The sequence below is a fragment of the Numida meleagris genome, chromosome 1 (assembly GCF_002078875.1).
Source record: "Numida meleagris isolate 19003 breed g44 Domestic line chromosome 1, NumMel1.0, whole genome shotgun sequence".
NCBI lineage: Eukaryota > Metazoa > Chordata > Aves > Galliformes > Numididae > Numida > Numida meleagris.
The window spans coordinates 152,951,760-152,964,815 of NC_034409.1; the positions used below are offsets into that span (position 1 = coordinate 152,951,760).

The 13,056-nt window shown below is 39.6% G+C and overlaps 1 protein-coding gene across 6 annotated transcripts in view; it reads right to left on the reverse strand.

The window, feature by feature from the left end:
• The window catches only part of LMO7 (LIM domain 7), a 130,114-nt gene that overhangs the window by 77,018 nt on the left and 40,040 nt on the right, over positions 1-13,056 (reverse strand). The gene's annotated exons all lie outside the window — the stretch shown is intronic.

Consider the following 13,056-nt stretch of genomic DNA (forward strand, 5'->3'; position numbering starts at 1 on the left):
TATGCTTTTCCCCAGACTATGCGCATGAGGAAACAGTAGAGCATTTTAGATGCTCCAAGCACAACTTCAGTTTCCCACAAGCCGTACAGACTTACATTAAAAGCACACCGCAGAACGCTGACTAGGTATAGCTATTACCATCTAACATTTCATTTTTGCCACAAACTTCAAAGTAAACCACACCCAAACCCTCAGTGAAGTTGTAACATGAGGGAGGCTGAACCTGCAGTGGGAAGCAGGTCATCCACAAGCTGGCACTTAAATCTCGCAAGCTGGAGGAATGACAAACGATACCACACATTTTCAGGCATGCACCTGCCTTCCTGGTCCCCACAGGGAATCACAGATCCTTCCCATAGGCCTGTTGCTACGGTATTCCCCTCTAACCAGTATTTAAAACAAGGCAAGGTGGCATGTCATTGCAAGGAACAGCCTTTGTCTTCTCCATACCTCACCTTCATGCTGAAACAATACTAGTAAGACTGTGGTCAATGTTCTCCCCTTCAACATCCCAAGCATAGCTGTGTTCCTCACTCCTGCAAAGTCACAGACAGGAGAAGAGGAAAGAGATTGATCTTTTCTGTAGTGGTACTTCCCTGTTGCTCTTTGCTTGACCTCAGCACTGCTTCTGCTCCCAAGCAAAGGGCAGAGGGGCTGGGCCAGAGCATGGTAGCTGCAGCAGGTGGATAGGGTTGGAAAGGCAGGGCTGCTGGTGTCCTACTGTCAATCCCATCACTGTCATCCAGGCTTCAAAAGAAGGCAGTCACTGTGTGGGAAAATACAGGAACCTTGATACTTTCCTTTAAAAATAATACTAAATTTGATAAAGTAATTAAAAATACAGAGAGAATCACAAGTGGCAATGGCACTATGGTTGCTCCTCCTAAAATAGAAGAAAAATGGCATGAGCAACAGGAAGAGAAAATTACAGATGCAAAAATGCCCCCAAAAAAAGAACTCCAGTAGAAAAAACTGAAATGGGAAACTGTAGGTAAAATACAAAAATAATTTTTTTTTAATCTCTATGAAGTAAAAATTAAAGAGCATCAAGTGAAGGGGGATTTAGAGAGGTCTCCACGTAAGGATGTTGCAACCATCATCTTATTTTGACTATACATGTGCAGCACAAGATCACACTAAATTCATCTTGTATACGTGAGTTCCAATTTAATTAAAAAATAAATCCCTCATTATCGTGATTATCTGGGTGAGGTAGGAATATTAATTTAAACAAGTGTGTAAATACATTTGCTTTCTTTAGGGTGCATTCATGTTGTGTAGTAAGCCTGCCTTCTTCCTAGTTAACTGTTTCTCTGAAACTCTGCACTTAAACACAATAAGATCTTGAAAGCATACAAGTTATGGCACATCTTTCAATTCAACTGGCACCTGGGAGAAAAACAATTTAATTAACATAGTGTTTTTCTGTTTTTCCTGGCTGGGTAGGCCAATAAACATAGACAGTCCTCCATATAATCTCCTACTCTTATGCAAAATAGCCCCCACCTCAGTTAAAGCTATTCTTCTGCCATTCAAGTTTGCCTTGTTGCAGCTTCTAGATTTTATTTTTATCCTGCCCACCACCCTACCCCTTGCAGAATGTGAAGGAAAGGAACAGAATTTCATACTGGCACCCTATGCTCCCAGGGCCATGGAACAGATTTGCATTGAAGCACTACAGCATCACCCAAACTGCTACTTGGTGCCAGAATCTGTTTTCAATTGCCAGGCTTCCCCCCCACCGCCCCCACACTGTCCCTAAAAAAAAAAAAAAACAGTACCTATAGCACCTGGCAACAAAACTGACATTTTAGGATGAGAGTGATGCATTCCTTCTGGCTACTGAATTCTGAAAATCATCTTAATAACCCACATTTAACAGGCATTTCTTAGTATTGCACTTAAGAAGACATTTGGAGTTATCTTGAAAGATTACACTGTGTCTTCATGACAAAGCTTCTTGACATCTGCATTCCCCCAAGAAAGGGTGTGCTTTTATGACAAAAAGAAGGATTTCTTGTTTGTTTTTAAGGCATTAAGTATTTTTTCCATGTACACAGCATTATACTAACCACTAAAGCTAGGTCAAATTAGTTAAATACAGAATTTAGAGCTGTGTTTTGCAACAGCATCACAGAAGAGCTACACGTTGTTTATGTTCAAGGGCGGGGTAAGGGAAGAAACCTGCAAAAGGATCTTGTTTGACGAGTTGGGTGACCTGCTCTTCCTCGGAGGTACATTTTGATTATTAACACTTGTTGTAGGTGCAAGGGAGAGAGGGGGGGGGGGTTAAAGGCATGAGGGGAGAGAGCTGAGAATGGTATTGAACCTTGTGGTCTGACCACAGGCCTGGGAGCCAGGAACTGCAATTCCACCTTGGCCTTGCACGACAACTGCTTCATATTCGTCCCATCCATAAAAATGCAACAACCCATGCTCTTATAGCTCTTGTTATTTCTGTAGAAGACTGCCAATGGTTTCAATCTTGAACTGGAAATAGGAGGAGTGGGTGTAATAGTTAAACTACTTTTTTTTTTCCCCCTTTTTGATTCCAAAATTAAGAATAGAAATAATTTTAAGTTCTGCAAGCATAATTTAACTTAGAATGACCTCAGGGCTTCTGTTCTGTAAATTATCCCACCTATAGCAACATTCATGGAGCACTACATTGGCCAAAGATCAGAAATGGTGCTAATTGCTTTACCACTCCCATGTGTGCACCCTTCACTGTTTTTCCATATAGTACAGGATAATAAATTGCGAATGATATTATGATACTTGACAGGCAAGTCTTCCCCACAGTGTGCTCTGTGCATGATTACACATACAAGGTACAAACTCTTTCCGTGTGAGCTGCCTGCTCCAAGTATCAATAATTTTAAATAAGAGCCTTGAAGAGTAACATTCCCCTTTGCTGTGCACTTCACTCACATACTGACATTGCAATTGGTCTCACCAGAGTTTAATCGTTATGGAAATCATCTTCTGAAACAGCCTTAGATAAGAACCATTTTGGTTTCAGATAAGAAGGCCCATCCATCCCCAAATCCTCATTCCCAGCTGCAACATTCCCAGCCCCTGGCACTCCCCACCAGTGCAGTTAATGGCCAGCAGAAGACCTACTCAGTTCACCGCATTGCCTGCATCCGCTGAGCACCATGGGTTATTTTCAACAGTAGTAATGGCATTAAGACATACAGCAAAAAAAAGCTAGGTTTTTTTTTTGTTTGTTTGTTTTTTTAAGTGGGACTTCCATATTTACGGTGTTTGAGGTACTTGGTGTAGGAGGGGACCAACTGTCCTCAAGGATTTGAAATACCTTTCAGGCCTACCCCACTTCTCTATTGTGCTGCTGTGTAAACTTCACTAAGGTAATCCAGCAACAATATACAACCCAAATGAATACTTCAGCGATAAGAGCAATTAACAAGCTGTAAACTGCAGGTGCGTTTCAGGGATGTCACTGTTACCAAATAAGGCAAACCACAGAGAAAAAGGGCAAAAGTACAGCACTAGGACAATGTGAGCCTACAGATCTTTCAGCCAAGAGTGTTCTGTGCAGTTCTCAGCTTTAACCCCACTTTGGACAAGACAAGGGGAACTGAGTTCACTCACCCACAGGCATACACAACCGTAAAGCAAGTACAGCATCAAAATGCTGTGTTACAGAATAGCATCCTTGTTTAGAAAAGCCTTAACTTTCCCACCAGTTACAGACATTCCAGCCAAAGTCAAGAAAATCAAGTGATGTGCTTTTCACCCTGAGCTGCTTATTAAAAAAACAACAGACTCTACAAGCTAAGTGTGTAAAGTGCCAAGTTACCCCACTACACAGAGTTGGAATGACAGTAATCCACTTAGAGGTGAAACTCCCCTGAAGCCTAATGAGTAATAAAATTAGAACTCTTGTTCTTGAAACATTAAAAGTTTTGGCAGAGCTTGCTTTTCCTTTTTGCCACCCCCACTCCTTCCCCCTACCCCCCCCCCTTTTTTTTTTTTAAATACACAGTTTTTTCTGGTTTTGCTCACACAGGGTAACTATTTGATATAGATTAAATCCAGCCCTTCATGTTGTCCAGAGGACCTGAAACAGTAAATTTCTCAGATCTTCAATTTACACAGTCCTTGATTTTCAACTATGATTTAGTACCTGGTCCTTCTTAAACAAGAATTTGGAAGCTCCCTCTAACTTTGCCTCCTTCAGCAGCCACCAACAAACACCTTTTGTTTCCTGAGAAGAGTTGCATCCCACCACCTTTTTCTTGAACTCTGCTGCCCTACAAGAGTTTATCCCATGGAGTATGGCAGCTCTCTCACATTTGAAGATGATCTGCCTTGCAGCCCATCCTAGTTCCTTCACCAGCATCCAGCTTCTTCCTGTCCCTCCCTGCTCTCATGCCCCACAGAAAGAAAGCTTGGCCACCTCAGTTGCAGCAGCAACTCCACGCATTAGGTGTTGGCATGGTATTTATTACTTCTTTCACGTACATCACCGGAGGAGAGTGATTCAGCATGGGCACGGAGGTGTTCAGACAAGTGTTGAAAGATGTGGTATGAGGATTGTGTACCAAACAGAAAGGTGAGTAGCATAGCTATATAATGCCAGCTGTACCACAAAGAGCAAGTATCACTGCTGCAATTAACATCTAGTTTCTCTGGAAATTGCTGGGAACTTCTAACACCACACATCAATAAATATCTGACATGCCAGCGAGAAAAGCGCTGCGGTGTCTGCTCTATGAAGATTTCTCAAAAAAACAGTCTGCTGCAAGTCTCAAACCTTCACTTCCTTGGCAAAGACGGAAGAAATCAGATTATAAATGTCACCAGTATAATTTAAGGTGTGTACCTTTTCTACATGGTTGAAATTTTTTACCAGTTAAGAAGGAATGTTTGTAAAGAAACACAAGGAGTCACCAGCTATTTGGGGAAACAAAAATAGCACGCAACTGACAGAGTATACAGAGAGTACAGTACAGACTACAGCTGATAGAGTTGAAAAATTGAATGTTTTTTTCAGTTTATTTGGCAACCATATTTATGTATTTTCTTAAATGCTGGCAAGATAAGGGAAAAAAAAACATACTTTTTTGGAGCTTTAGTTTAGAGCTGGAGAAAGGATTAAAAATTTCCACATTAGAAGATTCTTAGAGCCAGGCCTATTATTTTACAGTTATGTCACAAAAATATTTAATTAGCATTCTGTGATTGTCTCCCTCTACTCTGCCCCTGTAAAGCCCCATCTGGAGCACTGCACCCAGGCCTGGGACCCCTAGTACAAGAAAGATATGGAGGTGTCAGGGCAGGTCCAGAGGAGGGCCATAAAGATAATCTGAGGGCTGGAGCACCCCTCCTATGAAGAAAGGTTGAGGCAGCTGGGCTTGGAGAAGAGAAGGCTCTGGGGAGACCTCGTTGCGGCCTGCCAGTACTTGAAGGGAAGTTACAAGCAGAAGGGAGACAGGCTTCGTAAAATGTCTGATAGTGGTCGGACAAGGGGTAGTAGCTTCAAATGAAAAAGAGGACAGATTTAGGCTAGATGTTAGGGGGGAAAATTTTTACTCCGGTGGTGAGGTACTGAAATAGGTTCTCTAGAGAACTTGTGGGTGCCCCATCCCTGGAGGCATTCAAAGCCAGGTTGGATGGGGCCCTGGGCAGCCTGATCTAGTGGTTGGCAGCCCTGCCCATGGCAAGGGGGCTGGAACTAGATAATCTTTAATTTCCCCTTCCTCCAACCTAAGCCATTCCATGATTTTGAAATCTCTTCCCAGTAACTCATTGGAAGTGTCAGTTTGAAACAGATGATCTTATTTAAAACATTTCCCAAATACTACTTCCAATTCACAGTAATGAACCAATATTCACAGTACTTGCTGTCCCTTTACCAGAGAGCAGGGCTAACAGTTGAACCATCATTTCTCGGGGTGTGTGCTTTGAGGTCCTCACTATACAGTTTCTCCCCATTTACGTCCTCTCTATATACTTCATTTTGTCATCACCTCCCAGAACACTGTCGGTTTAATAGAGCATCTGGGTTTCATTCTGCCCAATAGAAGTTTTAAGCAGCTACTAAAAATGTCACAAAGAGTTTGCATCAACCTCCCCTTTCCCCACACCCTACATTTCAAAGTGTTTAAGCAACAACAGAAAACAATTAAAGGAAATTCATAACTAAGGCTGAAACATGCCATATGTTTTCAAGAAAAAGGGCACAAAACATCAGTAAACCACTGCAGTGATTACATACTCCCACTATCAGGCACTGAAAAACTACAGAACAATATCATCTCCAACTATTAATAACCATATTTCCTTTCTAGTATACAGCCCTCTTTTCTTAATTGTCTAACAAGGATATTTTCATACAAGCCATATTCCTCTTTCCCACATGACAGCAGAAGGAGCAATGATTTACAAACATACTTATCAATTCCTGCATCACTCCTGACATTTGTTAATTTGTAGTTTATGTTCTCTGAACTCACTCCAAACATGTTTTGTTTAGCTGTACTGTCTATGAGAGAACTGAATGTCAAAATTTTTATACCTGCCCTGATTCTCCTGGTTTGTTTCTCACTGCCCATGCTCTGCTTGCTAGAGGTAGAGAATTGAAACAATGATAAATTCCCTTCCACGATGCACTCTGAAATGTAACATGTCAAAAGACTTTCACAATAAAAGTTAAGAGCTTCTTCAAATTCTTAAGCATAACAATCAGGTTTCTAAGATGCTAAATGCTTCATAATTTACAAATTTATTTATTTTTTTTAAATCAGAGTTTTCGCCCTACAGGCTGTACTGTCCATGATTCTGCCAGATTTTAAGTAATGTCTGCTTAGGAGTTTGAAGCAATGATAACTGTAATGTCTGAATTTTACATTGGAGATGTTCATGCTAATTTCCAATTGCCTTTTTTTTTTCTTTTTCTTTTTCTTTTTTTTTTTTTTTACAGTGCTGACAAAACATCACTTCAATTCCTTAAGTAAAAAAAAAAGAAAAATTGTTTAATATGGCTATGTATTTGAAATACTATCCCTGTGTAACCTCCCAGGTGAAAAGATATTTTCTTAGACTAATATAAATTCTTTTACATCCAGGAAACTTGTTTGAGCACTAGAGCAGGACCACTGATCAAAGAAAAAAGTTTATCCTCCCATGTAATTGGACTTGTCAGAACAAAACTAGATACTTAAGGTGCATCCCAGTCACCTATTTGGTAACAGTCATGTAGAAGTCCTCACCTAGTTTAAGCCTTTGTGAAGTCTGGAGATGTTATTGCAAACAATGCCATCAAATACCATTACATGTTAAAATGTTCTTTGGTATTTAATGGTATCATTTGCCAGAGCAGACAGGTTTCAAGCTACGCATAAGGGTGAAATATCTGGAGGTGGAAAAAAAAAAAAAAAAAAAGAAGAGCAGAGAGAAAGGAAGAGCAGAGCAGAGCAGAGAGAAAGGAAGAGAAAAGAGAAAAGAGAAGAAGAGAAGAGAGAAAAGAGAAAAGAGAAAAGAACCTGGAGAACATAGCACCTCAAATTGCCTCAAGTTTAATATTAAAGTACAGTAAAATGTCATTGCTTAGAATTACATTTCTTCTCTAAAAATATCTTACATCCCACAGGAAAAGGGAAAGTAACCCTTTTTGGAAGTATTTTGTTACCTGCAGCATAAGAAGGATATTGAACAAAAAAAAAAGATAACTACTACAGTAAAGAGGAAACTGATCTCAGTTCTGTCATCTGAAATGTTACTGAGCCTGCCTAAAAATTCATGGAATGCCTCGTGAAGGAAAGCAGATGTGATGGGAGGTGGATGAAGAGCACAAGTTCTGTAGAACCACGTTGACTTTCTCTCTGTTTCTCTCACCTTTTAGACATAATGGATTTATGAATAAAAAAAAAAAATCACTAGAAATGCTAATCGCCATTGTAAAGCGAAAAAAAAATCTCCATCCATGTAAGAAAAGAAGTCTCTTGAATATTTGTCTTCTGAATTCTTTAACTGTTTTCTAAGCACTTTCATCTGGAGAATGGGTGATTATACCTTTTTCCTTTTGTTTTCACATTGGAATTATCTTTTTTTTTTCCTGAAAAAGACATGCATAGTCTTGTGTTTTGCCTTATGAAAAGCAACATTAGTCTAATTGGCTTGCAAGCAGAACACATTAAGGGCTTATGCAACTTCACTCTTTGTAAAAGTGCTGCTCACAGACTCACCTTCTGCCTCTGAAATGACAGTCCAAAGAGGAAAACAATTCACAAGACAAATCAGCCATGAGGAAAAGGCAGTGCAATGGAGGCAGGCTTTCAGGCAGAGCTCACAGCTGCATTAGCTATGATGGGCCCTGGCACTTGTCAGGAAGGCTACATCAAACCTTCCAGAGAAAGAGCAACATTCCACATCCCTCAGTACAGCTCTCCCTCAGCATGGCCAACCCTCTCGTCACTGCAAAAAGAAACATTAGTCAAGCAAGCAAAGCAAGTTAAATGGTTATTAACTCATTAGTTGGCTCTCAACCAAAATTTATTATGAGGCTATTTCTTACGAGAGATTTTGGATACTGTTAGTTGCTGCACTACCAACAATTCCATTCAGGTTTAAGATTTTATTTTTGGTAGGGTTTTTTTTTTTGCATTTTGTAGCGAGTTGGTTTTTTTTGTTGTTGTTTTTGTTTTGTTTTGTTTGCTTTCTTACCGAACCCCAACAGTAGCTTTTATGCAACTTGTTCTATGCATTTGTCCTTTCAGATATTCCATACAGAATAGAAAGAAGAGGTTCATGTATATTCATTCCCTCATATGAGGCAAGCCACTACTAATATTACTCATGTAATCCCTGCTAGTTGATTTCCAGAAAAGAAATTGAATAAGCAGAAAACCTATTTAAAAAAATTGTGAAATATGGGAAGACCAAAAGCACAGAGCTGTGTAAAGACTATATTGAAAAACAAAGAGCTGAACAGCAAGAAAAAGCAAATACAAGCAGAATTTCAGCACAAAGGAATGATTCCAAAGTACTTGAGAATTAGATCTGCTTTGAAAGATCTCTCTTAAAAAGAACATTATCATCAAATTTTTAATTTTTTTTTTTAAAGTGGGAAACACGACTAATTTAAGTAATCTAGTGAAGGAACTTCATAGCCAAATCCTATATGAAACAACGAAGATTGTTTGGATTTTATCTGAAAAAAATGCTTAAAAGCATCCTATAGCAAAGTGAGAGTTTCATTTACTTGCCATCCTCCTGCAATAATCAAAAGCTGTGTCAGGAAAACATTCCCACAGAAAAGAAAAATATTGGCCAGCTCTACCCGATGACAACAGATAAGGAAATACCAGGGCGGCTCCAAGGTTTGCCAAGCATTAGACACAAAGGCTCAGAAAAATATTTTTTTCATGGTAATGTTTTACCTTCTCCACCCCTATCTTTATCTCCCTTTCATTTTGTTGTAATTTTCTTTCATATTTCTCCCTTCTTATCCATATTATTCCCTACTTTACTGAAGGTACGTGTTGATGTCCCTAACAAAGTAGATCTCCCTTGCTTTTTCAGGTAGTCGTCTCGGTGGAAGAGCAATTAATACTTTCTGATACATCAAATAAGTGCATTATGTAACCTAGCGCTGTTATATTGGATTGCATTAAAGAAGGGAAGGAATTATGTTTGTGTAGCACTTGTCAGAAGAGCTTCTTGGCCTAGGTGAACCAGAAGCATAAGTGTTTGAAAAACACTGTTTGGAAAAAGCAGTAAGGCACTCTTCACCCTAAAGCAACTCGAGTTCCACGCTAGAAGAACAACAAAAATAAAATCCTACTCTCTAACTTTTCTGATGCACATCTTCAAATCCAAGACTGCTTACAGATGAAAAATTTCATTCTCTTGTGTGAAAGGGGAACAAAAGCTCACAATAAACAAGTAAAAACACACAAAAAAACCAACCAGCCAGCCAAAGCCATCTTTGCCAAAGCTAAAATAAAACTGCACGAAGATGATGTTTGGTGCTCATTCATCCATCTCTCTCACACAGTTAGTTAGCCGAACGTCTACTCATTTGAGATGAGGAACCAGCTTACAAAAACAAATGAAGTTGATTGCACTGCATTTGCAATTCTAAAAAACCAGCAGCTCTCCACTCTGCCCTGTGGTCTGACCACAGCCCATCATGACGTGATGATACATTTCCCAACCACAGAGTGGAGCAAAGCATTGCACTTCCACATTGCTAACAGGAGCTGCAAGGAAAAGTAGATGGTCTTAAACCAGATCTGGGCATTGCCGGGCAGGCAAAAAAGCTAGCCTCATCTTCCCACTATCTCATGATTTTGTCTGCTTCAAGATCAGTTCAGAATTCTTTGCTCAGCCAACTAAGTTGGAAAATTGAGGATTCTGAGGAACAAAGGCACTGTAGACAAAGATGGGTCTCAAAATGCTCAGCAGAGCCTCAATGGAAAATGTGTTCAGACCACAAAGCGCTTTTCCTGGTATGATTATACGCAAACCACTCCACATGCTGGGATTCAAGCTGGAAAGCAGAGAACACATGTTTATTGAGAATTTTTTTTTTTTTTTTAAATGAGGGGGGAGTGGTACTTTTGCAAAACATTAACTTTATTTCTCCCTGAGAATTCTAAGCAAAATCGTTCTGCAAGTTTTATTAAATAACTTCCTGAGGCTGCAAAATTTGCTTCACTCTTTCCTCTTGCCCATTTCACTACTAATGGAGAAAAAAAGAACCAGAAAAGAAAAAGGAAATTAAAAAAAAAAAAAAGCCTTCAAAACAGCATACAGCAAGAAAAAGTATATACTTGTTGTTAGTTGTAATACTAATAATTAGGGATATTTTTGTTTGTTTTGGGGGAGGTATGTTAGGAAAAAAATCACTTTGAATTAAAATGTGTATATATATATACACATATATATACACCAGGCTGAGGAAAGAGCAAAAAGAATTAAGCATCCACTAACGAAGTAGAAATGATCATATAGTGCCCAGTGCTAGAAGGAGAAGTGGGGATTGCTCTTTAGCAGCAGGCAGTTCTTCAGAAGGTGAGGTAAATGGTCTGCTATTCATTTTCCACGTTCAAAGCACAGCTGCATCTTGCTGGCAGATGGAGCAAGTCATAAATTTGTAATTCTGTGTCTAGATATAACTCGGGCTGCTCTAAAATCTATATAAACAGGGTTTTCTCCATAAGAGGAGCAAAGCAATGGGAATAAGATCAACCCAGCAAGATTCATCAATGCAAGTCATTTTCTTTAAATCACATCTCCCTGACATAGGCCTATTTCACAAAAGTATGGACCACAAAAAGTGGATTTAAGGCAGGCTGCACTTTCATTATCTTGCACAATGCAACTCATCTTCTACAAATCTCTGACCCTTCAGTTACCTGTATCACATCCCCCAGAAATGCCAAAGAGCTTCACGAACAGATACTCAGTACTGGTTTGCTTGCCTACTCTGCTGTACTAGGAAAAATACATGGATTGCTCTTTACACTCTCTTATACAATTGGAAAGATATACAGAAACTTGTTCTTCACTCTCCAGAAAATATTTCAGAACAAAGTTTTTAACAAATAGCATTCTCTCAGCGTAGTGGTGTTTACTGCCTTCACCAACCTTTTAAAGGAAATTAAAGCAGTCAAGCACAAGGGAATTCCCCTCAGGAATCCTGCAAAAGCACATCACGCTTTCTGAAACCCATTGTACACTGTTAAAAATCAACCTGCAGCAAGCCACAACATTCTGCAGCTACCGCTGGAATTAGTCCTTTGTACCTTGGTGGCTGCACGTGCTGTAGCTCAAGAACCCCCTCTGAGTGACTGACATTTTCCTTGGTCACTCATCACTGACCAAGAATGACAAGGGAACCAGAGATGGCAAGACAGGAACTGATTCCTGCCACTGCAGCTCCATGGTAGCCCTGAGGTCACACATCACTCACCTGGGCAAGCTGGCGTTGAGCTAGGACTAACCCAAATGGGCATGCTGCTCTGTAAAACGTGCAGCTGCCAGAGCAGGTGTCTCCAGCAGCCATGTCCTGTTAATTGCTGGTGGAATAAGAATAATGCTTGAGGGCTGGCCCAAGTCCTTCTCGTCATCATCAGAGGATGGATCTGTTCTGCCCTCTATCTTCTGCTACCACCACTTGCCTTCAGCAACTCTGGTTGTGGTCTCTTCCCTCAATAGATAAGTTCAGTTTTCCAAACAAACACACATGAATCAAAGATACAAAAATATATATTTTTTAAATGGTTAAGACAACTATTAGCTCTCACACAAGCCATGTGGGGCATATGCCTCCAACAAAAAAAAAAAAATGGAACATCAGCACTGCAGCACCAGCTTAAAGAATTTTTAAGATTGCCCAGTACCAGCACTTTTTGTTAACTGAATGCCAAGTTTCATTTCAGTGTTTAATCATCAAGACATGTATTTATTTATCCATTCCATCATGATTATACCTGAACCACTGAGATCCACACCCATAGTTACTAGTCTGAAGTATAATCAAACTAGCAATCAGTATAGTCAACCTAGCGATGCAGGCTGAAGCTTACTTTCAGTTGTCTAAAATGAGCTTGGAATTCAGGTGATCCTTCTAATGTAAAGTTTCCGTTAGGTTTTTGAGAATTAAGGTGTTCCAAAAGCAAGTGACATAAATTAATAATGCACCTACTTAATTTACAAAACAAAACCAACAAAAACCACTCCTCAATTACCTATCTCAATTCAGAAAGTGTAGCACACAGGATTCCATAAAACTCAGACTCTTGTTATTCACATAGACTTTCATTTCCTATTTTACTCAAGAAATTTGATTTCAAAATAACGACAAAGAGAAACAATATAATGAACCCATTCTGGAGATTCAACCAAAGACTTCTGTTGAGTGTTGAACTTCTATGTTGGTGAGAAAACTGTCAAGCATTTGAAGCAAACATAAAACTTTTCAGAGGAGAGAGGGAAGAAAAATGTCAACTACATTAACTCCCCAGAGAAGGTAAGAAAATCTGAAGAAATTCCAAGGTACAAAAGGACCATGGAGAAGCAGTA